The sequence below is a fragment of the Rutidosis leptorrhynchoides genome, chromosome 10, assembly GCF_046630445.1.
Source record: "Rutidosis leptorrhynchoides isolate AG116_Rl617_1_P2 chromosome 10, CSIRO_AGI_Rlap_v1, whole genome shotgun sequence".
In the NCBI taxonomy this organism is placed as follows: domain Eukaryota; kingdom Viridiplantae; phylum Streptophyta; class Magnoliopsida; order Asterales; family Asteraceae; genus Rutidosis; species Rutidosis leptorrhynchoides.
The window spans coordinates 315,774,882-315,792,251 of NC_092342.1; positions in this window are offsets into that span (position 1 = coordinate 315,774,882).

The following is a 17,370-nucleotide window of genomic DNA, read 5'->3' on the forward strand; positions in this document are numbered from 1 at the left end:
ATGCTATTTTACGCAACGGGTTAAGAAACTATTTTGACTCAATATATCCGAATATTGGACTTCGTGATTTAGAAAAAGCGGCTAACATGCAACATAAAGAAGCATGTTATTCTTACGGATTAGTAATGTTCGCTTCTCACCAAAGTGAGAACAAGAACATCGGGCTACAACTATTAAACAAAACGTTTCCACAAGTGACGGAGTCGGTAATTGGGGTAAGAAATGAGGTTTTTAGATTATTACGGGACTGTTGGACATTACGTAACCCTCGTCCCTTTGATGACGTTACAACACGCTGTCTTATCAACGGCCATAACTGTTATGTTGCACAAGACCAAGGATGGGAAGTAGTCCTAGTAAAACCAGAATGCATGACTTGTTTCTGGACGTATGAATTACGTGTCTTTATTGCCTTTGCTGAACGACTTGTGTACTAGCTAGAATTGTCTTCACAACTATGTTGTATCAAAGTTATTGTGTGCTATATTTCATGCTTTATGTAAAATAAGCGGTATTGTAAGTTTGTAAAATATTGTATAAAAGTTTGAACGCGAAATATTATTATAATCAGTTTTTCATATAGAATTGTAGTAGTTGAATTGTATATTAGCTACTAAGTATGAACTTAACGGGTAGGTACTACCCGAATTTAAACTTATAAAATGCTAATATGAAGAAAAAGCTTTTATAAATGAGTTCATATTATGCTACGAAATACTATTAACTACTCTTAATATTCTGTATGATTAACTTGTTCCATTTGACTATTTTGAAGGAAATGGCACCGACTACTCGACACACCGTGAATATGAATGAAGAGGAATTCCGTACTTTTCTAGCTTCAAACATAGCCGCAGTACAGGCTGCGCTACATACCAACAATAACCTTGGATCTAGCAGTACAGGAAATCGTGTAGGATGCACCTACAAAGAATTCACTGCCTGCAAACCTTTGGAATTTGATGGAACCGAAGGACCGATCGGATTGAAACGGTGGACCGAGAAGGTCGAATCGGTGTTTGCCATAAGTAAGTGTACTGAAGAGGACAAAGTAAAGTACGCTACGCATACCTTCACAGGTTCTGCGTTAACATGGTGGAATACCTATCTAGAGCAAGTGGGACAAGACGATGCGTACGCACTACCGTGGTCAGCATTCAAGCACTTGATGAACGAGAAGTACCGTCCCAGAACCGAGGTCAATAAGCTCAAGACAGAACTTAGAGGGTTACGAACCCAAGGATTTGATATTACCACGTACGAAAGACGATTCACAGAATTGTGCCTATTGTGTCCGGGAGCATTCGAAGATGAGGAAGAGAAGGTCGACGCGTTTGTGAAAGGATTACCGGAAAGAATCCAAGAAGATATAAGTTCACACGAGCCCGCCTCCATACAACAGGCATGTAGAATGGCTCACAAACTCGTGAACCAAATTGAAGAAAGAATTAAAGAACAGACTGCTGAAGAGGCCAATGTGAAGCAAGTCAAAAGAAAGTGGGAGGAAAACGGTGATAAGAATCACCAATACAACAACAACAACAATTACAACAATAATCGCAACAATTATCCCAACAATCGCAACATCAATCGCAACTACAACAAACGGCCCAACAACAACAACAACAACAACAACAGCAACTACAACAATCATCCCAACAACAATAATAACCGCAACAACAACAACAATCAGAAGCAGCTATGCTAAAGGTGTGAAAAGAATCACTCGGGGTTCTGCACCAAATTTTGCAACAAGTGTAAAAGAAATGGTCATAGTGCGGCGAAGTGTGAGGTCTACGGACCAGGGGTTAATAGAACGAAAGGAACAAATGGTGTCGGAACAAGTAATGGCGGAGCAAGTAGTGTCGGAGCAAGTTATGCCAATGTAGTTTGTTATAAATGTGGAAAACCGGGTCACATTATTAGAAATTGCCCGAACCAGGAGAACACGAATGGACAAGGCCGTGGAAGAGTTTTCAATATTAATGCGGCAGAGGCACAGGAAGACCCGGAGCTTGTTACGGGTACGTTTCTTATTGACAATAAATCTGCTTACGTTTTATTTGATTCGGGTGCGGATAGAAGCTATATGAGTAGAGATTTTTGTGCTAAATTAAGTTGTCCATTGACGCCTTTGGATAGTAAATTTTTACTCGAATTAGCAAATGGTAAATTAATTTCAGCAGATAATATATGTCGGAATCGAGAAATTAAACTGGTTAGCGAAACATTTAAGATTGATTTGATACCAGTAGAGTTAGGGAGTTTTGATGTGATAATCGGTATGGACTGGTTGAAAGAAGTGAAAGCAGAGATCGTTTGTTACAAAAATGCAATTCGCATTATACGAGAAAAAGGAAAACCCTTAATGGTGTACGGAGAAAAGGGCAACACGAAGCTACATCTTATTAGTAATTTGAAGGTACAAAAACTAATAAGAAAAGGTTGCTATGCTGTTCTAGCACACGTCAAGAAAGTACAAACTGAAGAAAAGAGCATCAATGATGTTCCCATCGCAAAAGAATTTCCTGATGTATTTCCGAAAGAATTACCGGGATTACCCCCACATCGATCTGTTGAATTTCAAATAGATCTTGTACCAGGAGCTGCACCAATAGCTCGTGCTCCTTACAGACTCGCACCCAGCGAGATGAAAGAACTGCAAAGCCAATTACAAGAACTTTTAGAGCGTGGTTTCATTCGACCAAGCACATCACCGTGGGGAGCTCCTGTTTTGTTTGTCAAGAAGAAAGATGGTACATTCAGGTTGTGTATCGACTACCGAGAGTTGAACAAACTTACCATCAAGAACCGCTACCCACTACCGAGAATCGACGACTTATTTGATCAACTACAAGGCTCGTCTGTTTATTCAAAGATTGACTTACGTTCCGGGTATCATCAAATGCGGGTGAAAGAAGATGATATTCCAAAGACTGCTTTCAGAACACGTTACGGTCATTACGAGTTTATGGTCATGCCGTTTGGTTTAACTAATGCACCAGCTGTGTTCATGGACCTTATGAACCGAGTGTGTGGACCATACCTTGACAAGTTTGTCATTGTTTTCATTGATGACATACTTATTTACTCAAAGAATGACCAAGAACACGGTGAACATTTGAGAAAGGTGTTAGAAGTATTGAGGAAGGAAGAATTGTACGCTAAGTTTTCAAAGTGTGCATTTTGGTTGGAAGAAGTTCAATTCCTCGGTCACATAGTGAACAAAGAAGGTATTAAGGTGGATCCGGCAAAGATAGAAACTGTTGAAAAGTGGGAAACCCCGAAAACTCCGAAACACATACGCCAGTTTTTAGGACTAGCTGGTTACTACAGAAGGTTCATCCAAGACTTTTCCAGAATAGCAAAACCCTTGACTGCATTAACGCATAAAGGGAAGAAATTTGAATGGAATGATGAACAAGAGAAAGCGTTTCAGTTATTGAAGAAAAAGCTAACTACGGCACCTATATTGTCATTGCCTGAAGGGAATGATGATTTTGTGATTTATTGTGATGCATCAAAGCAAGGTCTCGGTTGTGTATTAATGCAACGAACGAAGGTGATTGCTTATGCGTCTAGACAATTGAAGATTCACGAACAAAATTATACGACGCATGATTTGGAATTAGGCGCGGTTGTTTTTGCATTAAAGACTTGGAGGCACTACTTATATGGGGTCAAAAGTATTATATATATCGACCACAAAAGTCTTCAACACATATTTAATCAGAAACAACTGAATATGAGGCAGCGTAGGTGGATTGAATTATTGAATGATTACGACTTTGAGATTCGTTACCACCCGGGGAAGGCAAATGTGGTAGCCGATGCCTTGAGCAGGAAGGACAGAGAACCCATTCGAGTAAAATCTATGAATATAATGATTCATAATAACATTACTACTCAAATAAAGGAGGCGCAACAAGGAGTTTTAAAAGAGGGAAATTTAAAGGATGAAATACCCAAAGGATCGGAGAAGCATCTTAATATTCGGGAAGACGGAACCCGGTATAGGGCTGAAAGGATTTGGGTACCAAAATTTGGAGATATGAGAGAAATGGTACTTAGAGAAGCTCATAAAACCAGATACTCAATACATCCTGGAACGGGGAAGATGTACAAGGATCTCAAGAAACATTTTTGGTGGCCGGGTATGAAAGCCGATGTTGCTAAATACGTAGGAGAATGTTTGACGTGTTCTAAGGTCAAAGCTGAGCATCAGAAACCATCAGGTCTACTTCAACAACCTGAAATCCCGGAATGGAAATGGGAAAACATTACCATGGATTTCATCACTAAATTGCCAAGGACTGCAAGTGGTTTTGATACTATTTGGGTAATAGTTGATCGTCTCACCAAATCAGCACACTTCCTGCCAATAAGAGAAGATGACAAGATGGAGAAGTTAGCACGACTGTATTTGAAGGAAGTCGTCTCCAGACATGGAATACCAATCTCTATTATCTCTGATAGGGATGGCAGATTTATTTCAAGATTCTGGCAGACATTACAGCAAGCATTAGGAACTCGTCTAGACATGAGTACTGCCTATCATCCACAAACTGATGGGCAGAGTGAAAGGACGATACAAACGCTTGAAGACATGCTACGAGCATGTGTTATTGATTTCGGAAACAGTTGGGATCGACATCTACCATTAGCAAAATTTTCCTACAACAACAGCTACCATTCAAGCATTGAGATGGCGCCATTTGAAGCACTTTATGGTAGAAAGTGCAGGTCTCCGATTTGTTGGAGTAAAGTGGAGGATAGACAGATTACGGGTCCGGAGATTATACAAGAAACTACCGAGAAGATCATCCAAATTCAACAACGGTTGAAAACCGCCCAAAGTCGACAAAAGAGCTACGCTGACATTAAAAGAAAAGATATAGAATTTGAAATTGGAGAGATGGTCATGCTTAAAGTTGCACCTTGGAAAGGCGTTGTTCGATTTGGTAAACGAGGGAAATTAAATCCAAGATATATTGGACCATTCAAGATTATTGATCGTGTCGGACCAGTAGCTTACCGACTAGAGTTACCTCAACAACTCGCGGCTGTACATAACACTTTCCACGTCTCGAATTTAAAGAAATGTTTTGCTAAAGAAGATCTCACTATTCCGTTAGATGAAATCCAAATCAACGAAAAACTTCAATTCATCGAAGAACCCGTCGAAATAATGGATCGTGAGGTTAAAAGACTTAAGCAAAACAAGATACCAATTGTTAAGGTTCGATGGAATGCTCGTAGAGGACCCGAGTTCACCTGGGAGTGTGAAGATCAGATGAAGAAGAAATACCCGCATCTATTTCCAGAAGATTCGTCAACACCTTCAACAGCTTAAAATTTCGGGACGAAATTTATTTAACGGGTAGGTACTGTAGTGACCCGAACTTTTCCATGTTTATATATATTAATTGAGATTGATATTTACATGATTAAATGTTTCCAACATGTTAAGCAATCAAACTTGTTAAGACTTGATTAATTGAAATAGGTTTCATATAGACAATTGACCACCCAAGTTGACCGGTGATTCACGAACGTTAAAACTTGTAAAAACTATATGATGACATATATATGGTTATAAATATAGTTAACATGATATTATGATAAGTAAACATATCATTAATTATATTAACAATGAACTACATATGTAAAAACAAGACTACTAACTTAATGATTTTGAAACGAGACATATATGTAACGTTTATCGTTGTAACGACATTTAATGTATATATATATCATATTAAGAGATATTCGTACATCATAATATCATGATAATATAATAATTTAAAATCTCTTTTGATATTATAAACATTGGGTTAACAACATTTAACAAGATCGTTAACCTAAAGGTTTCAAAACAACATTTACATGTAACGACTAACGATGACTTAACGACTCAGTTAAAATGTATATACATGTAGTGTTTTAATATGTATTTATACACTTTTGAAAGACTTCAATACACTTATCAAAATACTTCTACTTAACAAAAATGCTTACAATTAGATCCTCGTTCAGTTTCATCAACAATTCTACTCGTATGCACCCGTATTCGTACTCGTACAATACACACCTTTTAGATGTATGTACTATTGGTATATACACTCCAATGATCAGCTCTTAGCAGCCCATGTGAGTCACCTAACACATGTGGGAACCATCATTTGGCAACTAGCATGAAATATCTCATAAAATTACAAAAATATGAGTAATCATTCATGACTTATTTACATGAAAACAAAATTACATATCCTTTATATCTAATCCATACACCAACGACCAAAAACACCTACAAACACTTTCATTCTTCAATTTTCTTCATCTAATTGATCTCTCTCAAGTTCTATCTTCAAGTTCTAAGTGTTCTTCATAAATTCCAAAAGTTCTAGTTTCATAAAATCAAGAATACTTTCAAGTTTGCTAGCTCACTTCCAATCTTGTAAGGTGATCATCCAACCTCAAGAAATCTTTGTTTCTTACAGTAGGTTATCATTCTAATACAAGGTAATAATCATATTCAAACTTTGGTTCAATTTCTATAACTATAACAATCTTATTTCAAGTGATGATCTTACTTGAACTTGTTTTCGTGTCATGATTCTGCTTCAAGAACTTCGAGCCATCCAAGGATCCATTGAAGCTAGATCCATTTTTCTCTTTTCCAGTAGGTTTATCCAAGGAACTTAAGGTAGTAATGATGTTCATAACATCATTCGATTCATACATATAAAGCTATCTTATTCGAAGGTATAAACTTGTAATCACTAGAACATAGTTTAGTTAATTCTAAACTTGTTCGCAAAAAAAAGTTAATCCTTCTAACTTGACTTTTAAAATCAACTAAACACATGTTCTATATCTATATGATATGCTAACTTAATGATTTAAAACCTGGAAACACGAAAAACACCGTAAAACCGGATTTACGCCGTCGTAGTAACACCGCGGGCTGTTTTGGGTTAGTTAATTAAAAACTATGATAAACTTTGATTTTAAAGTTGTTATTCTGAGAAAATGATTTTTATTATGAACATGAAACTATATCCAAAAATTATGATTAAACTCAAAGTGGAAGTATGTTTTCTAAAATGGTCATCTAGACGTCGTTCTTTCGACTGAAATGACTACCTTTACAAAAACGACTTGTAACTTATTTTTACGACTATAAACCTATACTTTTCTGTTTATATTCATAAAATAGAGTTCAATATGAAACCATAGCAATTTGATTCACTCAAAACGGATTTAAAATGAAGAAGTTATGGGTAAAACAAGATTGGATAATTTTTCTCATTTTAGCTACGTGAAAATTGGTAACAAATCTATTCCAACCATAACTTAATCAACTTGTATTGTATATTATGTAATCTTGAGATACCATAGACACGTATACAATGTTTCGACCTATCATGTCGACACATCTATATATATTTCGGAACAACCATAGACACTCTATATGTGAATGTTGGAGTTAGCTATACAGGGTTGAGGTTGATTCCAAAATATATATAGTTTGAGTTGTGATCAATACTGAGATACGTATACACTGGGTCGTGGATTGATTCAAGATAATATTTATCGATTTATTTCTGTACATCTAACTGTGGACAACTAGTTGTAGGTTACTAACGAGGACAGCTGACTTAATAAACTTAAAACATCAAAATATATTAAAAGTGTTATAAATATATTTTGAACATACTTTGATATATATGTATATATTATTATAGGTTCGTGAATCAACCAGTGGCCAAGTCTTACTTCCCGACGAAGTAAAAATCTGTGAAAGTGAGTTATAGTCCCACTTTTAAAATCTAATATTTTTGGGATGAGAATACATGCAGGTTTTATAAATGATTTACAAAATAGACACAAGTACGTGAAACTACATTCTATGGTTGAATTATCGAAATCGAATATGCCCCTTTTTATTAAGTCTGGTAATCTAAGAATTAGGGAACAGACACCCTAATTGACGCGAATCCTAAAGATAGATCTATCGGGCCCAACAAGCCCCATCCAAAGTACCGGATGCTTTAGTACTTCGAAATTTATATCATATCCGAAGGGTGTCCCGGAATGATGGGGATATTCTTATATATGCATCTTGTTAATATCGGTTACCAGGTGTTCACCATATGAATGATTTTTATCTCTATGTATGGGATGTGTATTGAAATATGAAATCTTGTGGTCTATTGTTACAATTTGATATATATAGGTTAAACCTATAACTCACCAACATTTTTGTTGACGTTTAAAGCATGTTTATTCTCAGGTGAATATTAAGAGCTTCCGCTGTTGCATACTAAAATAAGGACAAGATTTGGAGTCCATGTTTGTATGATATTGTGTAAAAACTGCATTCAAGAAACTGATTTCGATGTAACATATTTGTATTGTAAACCATTATGTAATGGTCGTGTGTAAACATGATATTTTAGATTATCATTATTTGATAATCTACGTAAAGCTTTTTAAACCTTTATTTATGAAATAAAGGTTATGGTTTGTTTTAAAAATGAATGCAGTCTTTGAAAAACGTCTTATATAGAGGTCAAAACCTCGCAACGAAATCAATTAATATGGAACGTTTTTAATCAATAAGAACGGGACATTTCAGCTAGGACCTTGTTGGTTGTTGTATGGAATATTTCTGTTATAATTCTGGTTTTGATTGTAAATCGGTCTTGGCGGTTGGTAATTATTCTGATAATTATTTCCAGGCCTTTGGTTTATGTATGAAATATTCTCTCTTTGTTCCATTGTTAATTCAATACTGAGACAATCTTTTGTCAAATGTGGTCCTCCACACTGCTCACAACTAATTCGTATTGAGTGAATATCTTTAGTCATCTTTTCCATTCGTCTCTCTACAGCATCTATCTTTGCGGAAATGGAATCTAAGTCATGGCTAGAATCGGCTCTAGCTGCTTTAGATGATCTAATGATGTCTTTTTCTTGGTGCCACTCATGTGAGTGGGAAGCAGTATTATCAATAATTTTGTAAGCATCAGTTTCGGTTTTCTTCATAATAGAACCACCAGCTGCTATATCTATGTCTTTTCTTGTAGTGATGTCGCATCCTTGGTAGAATATTTGTACTATTTGACAGGTGTCTAAACCATGTTGCGGACATCCTCTTAACAACTTTCCATATCTAGTCCACGCCTCATATAGAGTTTCATTTGGCTTCTGTGTGAACGTAACAATTTCTGCTTGAAGTCTTACGGCTTTAGATGCAGGAAAGAATTGTTTAAGAAATTTGTCAACTAAAACGTCCCATGTATCAATCGCCCCTTCAGGTAACGATTCCAACCAATCTTTGGCTTCTCCCTTTAAAGTCCAGGGAAATAACATGAGATATATCTGTTCATCCTCCACTTCTCGGATTTTAAATAGTGTGCAGATCCTATTAAAGGTACGTAGATGTTCATTTGGATCTTCCTTCGGCGCACCACTAAATTGGCATTGATTAGTCACCATGTGTAGAATTTGTCCTTTGATTTCATAATCTGGCGCATTAATGTCTGGATGAGTAATTGCGTGACCTTGGCCAGTGCGTTTAGCTCTCATTCGGTCTTCCATACTTAAAGGTTCCAGATTCTCCATAATTGAATTTGTTGAATCGGTATCACTAGATGATTCTGATTTAATGGTTCGTTCCTCAACAATCTCTGTTTGAATGATTGGTGGCTCCGGAGGAAAGTTTAATGGTTCAGGATCTACGAACCGTTCCTGAATATTTTCCGGATTCTCAATTGTGAGGTCGGGTTCAAAAAATGGATTATCGGAAATTTGAACTGAAGTACTTGGTCTACTGGATGATGATTCTAAAGAAAAATCAACGGCAGTTATATTTGCTAAATGTCTTGATCTAGTTACAGGTGGTGAACGTACAAAAGGTGATGAACGTCTTGCTCGGTGCATTCACTGAATATCCTATTAGTTTTAAAAAGGAAAGAAAAATTATAATAAGTTATCCAATCAATAGACTTTTCTGATTTTGCCCACGTTTCGAATAGCCAAAAGATGCAGCAGAGGGGCAGGATTCGTTTGGTCTCAATATAATTGAGGACTGTTTGGCTCCAATAACCCGGTCCACGTACAAATCCAACTATTACTACGAACCAGAAAATTTTGATGTCTATCAATTTAACCACTTAAAATAAATTTTCGTAATTTTAAGAAATTTAGATAAGAAGTAGAATAAAAATCTATGTCCTAAAACTAGAATAGCGAGAAATAAGAAAGAAAAAGAGTTCGTCGCAAAAGGTAGAAAAAGAAAAATGGTTGAAAAAAATAAAAGGTGACGGAAAAATAAAAGAAACTTATAAAAACTTAAAAATACTTGACTAACCTAACCTTATTACTACAACTAACTTAAAATTATAATCGCAAATTGAAATTACTAATTGGAATGATAATTGATACATAGTAAAAGGTGTCTAAAAATATTAAAGCTTACAGGAAAAACTAAATCCCAAATGGAAATAACTTAAAAAGAAACTAAAACTTAAAAAGGCATCGCAAAATTCTAAAGCACCTAAATCTTAGTCTAAAGAAAGCACTTAAGGAATTCTACGGCAAAGCCTAAAAATCTAGGAGTAAAAATAACTATAGTAAAAACTAAGTTTAAAACTAAATATGAGTGAAAAATACAAATATTACGCTAAAACGATTAAAAAGGGACAAACTATAAAAATATACAAAAAGTTGTAAAAAGTACAATTTTTATAAAAATATTATTTTTATATTATTTATTTAATAAAACTACTAATTTTACAATTTAATAAAACTAATTAATACTAAATACATAAATTAAATAAAAAGTAAAAGTTAAAATAAAATTAATTATAATAATAATAATAATTAGGGTTTAATAATAATTAATTAATAATTACCGTAATAAATGCAGGATTAGGGTTTCTGTTCGTGTGTCAGGTACCCTCCGCGAGTCGCGGTATTTATTGCATCAAACCCCGCGAGTCGCGGGGTTCCAGAATTCAGCTGACAGGTTTAAATATTCGACGCGTTTTTTCTTTATTTTTTTTTTATTTTCTGTTTTCTGTTTTTAAATAAATAAAAGATATTAAAATAAAACTTATATTTTTATAAACTAAAATAAAAATAAAGAAACTTATAAAACTTAAATATTTAACAAAATCTTAAAAATACTTATATTTTTGTTTTTCTTTTTATATTTTCGAATATTTAAAACGTATTTTTACAAAAGCGAATTTTAATAAAAGTAAACAAAAAATCCTTTTTTTTTTTTTTTTATATTAGCGTTGCGCTTCCGGCGTTTAAGAGTGATCCCCGGCAGCGGCGCCAAAAATACTTGATGTCATGCGAGGTGTATACGAAATAGTTTATATTTTACTAGGAAAAACTATTAAATACGATACAATTTTACACAAGATATTTATTTATTTATAGAATGGATATACTTAAACCTTGCTACAACACTTATAGGCAGTGTACCTAATCGTACAGTAGTGTAGTTTTTAGTAAGTCCGGTTCGTTCCACAGGGAAATCTTTAAACAAAGCTTAACGCTATATTAGTTTACTTTTATAAAAATACAAATATATATATAAGTAATATTATTATTATAAAGGGGGGTTTTTACCGTTTAATGACCGGTTTGTCGATTTTAAAACTTTAGTCGCAGTTAAAACCTAATGTAAAATATTAAATAAATAAAAGACTTAAATTAAAACTTAAAGTAAATAACGATAACGAAATTGCGAATAATAAAAGTGCGATAAAATAAACTTGCGATAATTAAAAAGTACGATAATTAAAAATGCAATTAAATATAATAACAATAAAAATGCGATAATTAGAAGTGCAATTAAATATAAAATAAAGGAAATTAAATATGAAATAAAAGAATTATGCTTATTTAAACTTCCGTAATCACGATGTTTGACGTGTTGATTTTAGTTTTATGCCCATGGGTTAATTGTCCTTTGTCCTGGATTATTTAATCTGTCCGTCTGGTTTTTGTCCATAACAGTCCATCAGTCATAAATATAAAGTGCGAGTGTCCTCGTCAAATTATTATTATACCCGAAGTTAAATATTCCAACTAATTAGGGATTCGAATTGTAACAAGGTTTTAATACTTTGTTTAATGAATACACCAGGTTATCGACTGCGTGTAAACCAAGGTTTTACTACTTTGTTAACAATTACACCAATTACCCTTGAATGTAATTTCACCCCTGTTTTAATTATTCTAGTGGCTATTAATCCATTCCCGTGTCCGGTTAAATGAACGATTATTCGTACATATAAATACCTCGCCCATCGTGTCCGATCGAGTGTATATGGTAATTTATAGGGACGCCCAATTGTAAATCTTTATATTAACATTAACAAACTATCATTTAGTTAAACAAATATAAAGCCCATTAATAGCCCATAGTCTAATTTCCACAAGTGTCGTTCTTTTGTCCAAACCCCAATTATGGTACAAAGCCCAATTACCCAATTTTAGTAATTAGCCCAACATCATGATTACTTCGTTTTAAATAAGCATAATAATAACTTAGCTACGAGACATTAATATAAAAAGGTTGAACATAACTTACAATGATTAAAAATAGCGTAGCGTTACACGGACAGAATTTCGACTTACACCCTTACAATATTCGCTAACATACCCTTATTATTAGAATTATAATTAAAATTAAAATATAAATTATATATATATATATATATATCGTTTACGTATGATAAGAGAAGAAAAAGATTATGAATTGCGATCAGAATTCGGTTGCTTTTATAGGAAAAGTCGAATTTTGGGGCTCCGCGACCTGCGGTGAAAACCTCTTCAAACTCCGCGAGTCGCGGAGGTTACTTTTACAGCTCAGAGGAGTTTGGCTCTTTGTTTACCGACGGTTTATAATATATATATATATAATATATATATAATTAATATAATTAATTATATATTATATTATATTTATATGCATAGTTAACTTGTAATTTTTAGTCCGTTGCGTCGAGCGTTAAGAGTTGACTCTGGTCCCGGTTCCGGATTTTCGAACGTCCTTGCGTACAATTTTATATTTTGTACTTTGCGTTTTGAATCTTGTACTCTTGTGATTTCGAGACGTTTCTTATCAATAATTGGAACCTCTTTGATTGTCTTTTGTTCTTTTGAGCTTTTTGGTCGTTTGCGTCTTCAATTCGTCGAATCTGTCTTTTGTCTTCACCTTTTATTATTTAAACGAATATCACTTGTAAATAGAACAATTGCAACTAAAAGCTTGTCTTTCTTGAGGAATAATGCTATGAAATATATGTTCGTTTTTAGCATTATCATCTGTCTCCTTCTTTATCATGCCATTTCTTCGTTCTTTCTTTATAGATTAACGAATTTTCGTATGCTTCATGTCTTAATTCTTCTAATTCGTTTAGTTGACTTAATCGTAGACGTCCAGCTTCATGTATATTAAGATTACATGTCTTCAAAGCCCAAAATGCTTTGTGTTCAATTTCTACTGGAAGATGACATGCTTTTCCATAAACAAGTCTAAAAGGTGTGGTTCCAATTGGAGTTTTGTAGGCTGTTCTAAAAGCCCAGAGTGCATCCTCCAATTTAATGGACCAATCCTTCGGATTTGATCCTATGGTTTTCTCTAGAATACATTTTAAAGCTCGGTTGGTATTTTCAACTTGTCCACTTGTTTGTGGATGATATGCGGTGGAGATTTTATGAGTTACTCCATATCTTTTAAGAACTTTCTCAAGTTGATTATTACAGAAATGAGTACCCCGATCACTTATTAAAGCTTTCGGTGTTCCAAACCTTGCAAAAAGACGTTTTAAAAAGTTGACTACAACTCGTGCATCGTTAGTTGGGAGAGCTTGTGCTTCCGCCCATTTAGATACATAATCAATGGCTACGAGTATATATAGATTATTATGAGATTTTGGAAATGGACCCATAAAGTCAATACCCCAAATGTCAAATATTTCACATACTTGGATGACATTTTGTGGCATTTCATCACGTTGACTTATTTTTCCGGCCCTTTGACAAGCATCACAGGATTTGCAAAGAAGGTGTGCGTCTTTGTAAATTGTAGGCCAATAGAATCTAGCATCATAAACTTTTCTTGTTGTTAGTTGAGGCCCATAATGCCCTCCTGTTGGTCCTGTGTGACAATGGTTTAATATTTTACTAGCTTCATCTCCAAATACACATCGGCGTATTATTCCATCGGGACAACTTTTAAAAAGATGTGGATCTTCCCAAAAATAGTGTTTTATATCACTGAAGAATTTCTTTCGTCTTTGGTACGATAATCCTTTTTCAAGGAATCCACAAACTAAGTAGTTTGCATAGTCTGCAAACCATGGGATTTCATTATAATCTATCTTCAATAGATATTCATCAGGAAAGTTGTCTTGTATGGCCGATTCATTTAGAACTTCTAATTCGAGATTTTCAAGACGAGAAAGATGATCAGCGGCGAGATTTTCTGCTCCTCTTTTATCTCGGATTTCAATATCAAACTCTTGTAAGAGTAAGATCCAACGGATTAATCTTGGTTTAGCATCTTGTTTTGAAAATAGGTATCTAAGAGCAGAATGGTCGGTATAGACCACCGTTTTTGCTAGAACGAGATATGATCGAAATTTGTCAAAAGCAAAGACAATAGCAAGGAGTTCTTTTTCAGTAGTTGTATAGTTCGTTTGTGCCCCTTGTAACGTCTTACTAGCATAATATATAGGTTGAAATCGTTTTTCAATCCTTTGTCCTAAAACGGCTCCCATTGCAAAATCACTTGCATCGCACATTAGTTCAAACGGTAGATTCCAATTTGGTGTTATCATGATCGGTGCATTAGTGAGTTTCTCTTTAAGAATATTAAAAGATTTGATACACTCATCTAAAAAGATGAATGGAGCATCTTTTTCTAGGAGTTTATTCATAGGAGTGGCAATTTTAGAAAAATCTTTTATGAAACGTAGGTAAAAACCGGCATGCCCTAGAAAACTCCTAACTCCTCTAACATTGGTGGGATGTGGAAGTTTAGCAATTACATCTACTTTAGCTCTATCCACTTCAATTCCTTCTTTTGAAATTTTATGTCCAAGAACGATGCCTTCTTTAACCATAAAATGGCATTTCTCCCAATTAAGAACTAGATTTGATTGTTCGCATCTAATAAGCATTCGTTCCAGATTAACTAGACATGATTCAAATGTATCACCGAAGACTGAAAAGTCATCCATGAAAACTTCCATGCATTCTTCTATCATGTCATGAAAAATCGCCATCATACACCTTTGAAAGGTTGCAGGGGCGTTGCAAAGTCCAAATGGCATGCGTTTGTAAGCAAAAGTACCATAAGGGCACGTGAATGTGGTTTTCTCTTGATCTTCGGGTGCTATTGGAATTTGAAAATATCCGGAAAATCCATCTAGAAAACAATAGTAACTATTTCCGGCTAATCTTTCCAACATTTGATCTATGAAAGGTAAGGGAAAGTGATCTTTTCTGGTGGCGTCATTTAATTTTCTATAATCAATACATACACGCCATCCTGTTACAGTCCTAGTAGGAATAAGCTCATTTTTCTCATTTGTAATGACAATCATGCCACCCTTCTTAGGTACGCATTGAACTGGGCTTAACCATGGACTATCAGAGATTGGATATATCAAACCTGCATCTAGCAGTTTAATAATCTCTTTCTTAACTACATCTTGCATATTAGGATTTAGTCTTCGTTGGCGTTGCACATACGTTTTATGACCTTCTTCCATAAGGATTTTATGTGTGCAATACGAAGGACTTATTCCTTTAATATCATGAATCTTCCATGCAATGGCTGGTTTATGAGCTTTCAACACAGAAATGAGTTGTGATTTCTCATTTTCAGTAAGAGAAGACGATATTATTACAGGTAATTCAGATTCACCATGTAAATAAGTGTATTCCAAATGGTTTGGAAGTGGCTTTAACTCTAATTTCGGAGGTTCTTCTATCGATGATTTGTATCGATATCTGTCTTCTTCTTTTAGCATTTGGATTTCTTCTGTTGTTGGTTCATATCCATTAGCTATAAGTGTAGCTAACATTTCAGCTTCATCAATTGGTTCATTACCTTCTCCTAAAGAACATTCTCCTGTTCCTTGTAATTCTGGAAATTCTTTTAATAATTCTGCATGTGCATCTATAGTTTGAATATAATAACATGTATCATCTGCAGATTGCGGTTGTTGCATTGCTCTATCAACTGAAAAGGTAACACTCTCATCCTCTATACTTAGGGTCAGTTTCTTACCGAACACGTCTATCATTGCTTTAGCCGTGTTTAAGAATGGTCTTCCTAATATGAGAGGAACTTGAGAATCTTCTTCCATGTCCAGAACAACAAAATCTGCTGGAAATACTAAAGTACCAACTTTAACTAGCATGTTCTCCATTATCCCTCTAGGATATTTTATTGATCTATCGGCTAGTTGTATGCTTATTCTGGTTGGTTTCAATTCTCCAAGGTCTAGTTTAGCGTATAGTGAATACGGCATTAGATTTATACTAGCACCTAAATCTGCTAATGCTTCTATTGAACTAAGACTACCCAAAAAACATGGAATTGTGAAACTTCCTGGATCAGATAGTTTTTCTGGTATCTTATTCAACAGCACTGCTGAACAATTAGCATTCATGGTAACAGCCGAGAGTTCTTCCATTTTCTTTCTATTTGAGATTAGATCTTTCAAGAATTTAGCATATCTAGGCATTTCTGAAATCACATCAATGAAAGGAAGATTTACATTTATCTGTTTAAACATATCCAAGAATTTAGATTGCTCGGCTTCAAGTTTCTCTTTCTTCATTTTACTCGGGTAAGGAAGTGGGGGTTGGTATGGTTTAACATAAGTTTTAGCCTTAACTGTGTTATCTTCATTAACCTTTTCAACTACCGGTTCTTTTTCCTTATCTTGATTAGGTTGTGGTTCTTGTGGAGTAGGAATAGCTTCATCAGAAGTTACAGGTATTTCCGGTGATTTAAGTGTTGTACCACTTCTTGTGGTAATGGCTTTAGCTGTTTCAATCCGGGGGTTAGCGTTTGTATCACTAGGTAAACTTCCCGGTTTTCTTTCACCTATTAACCTTGCTAGGTTACTTACTTCTTGTTCCAGATTTTGAATAGAAGCTTGTTGATTTCTAAATGCTTGAGCATTTTGTTCATTAGTTTGTTTCTGAGATGTGAAAAACTGCGTTTGAGTTTCCACTAGCTTCGTCATCATATCTTCTAAATTCGGCTTTTTATCATCGGTTTGTTGTAGTGGTTTGTTTTGAAAATTAGGTCTTTGCTGATTG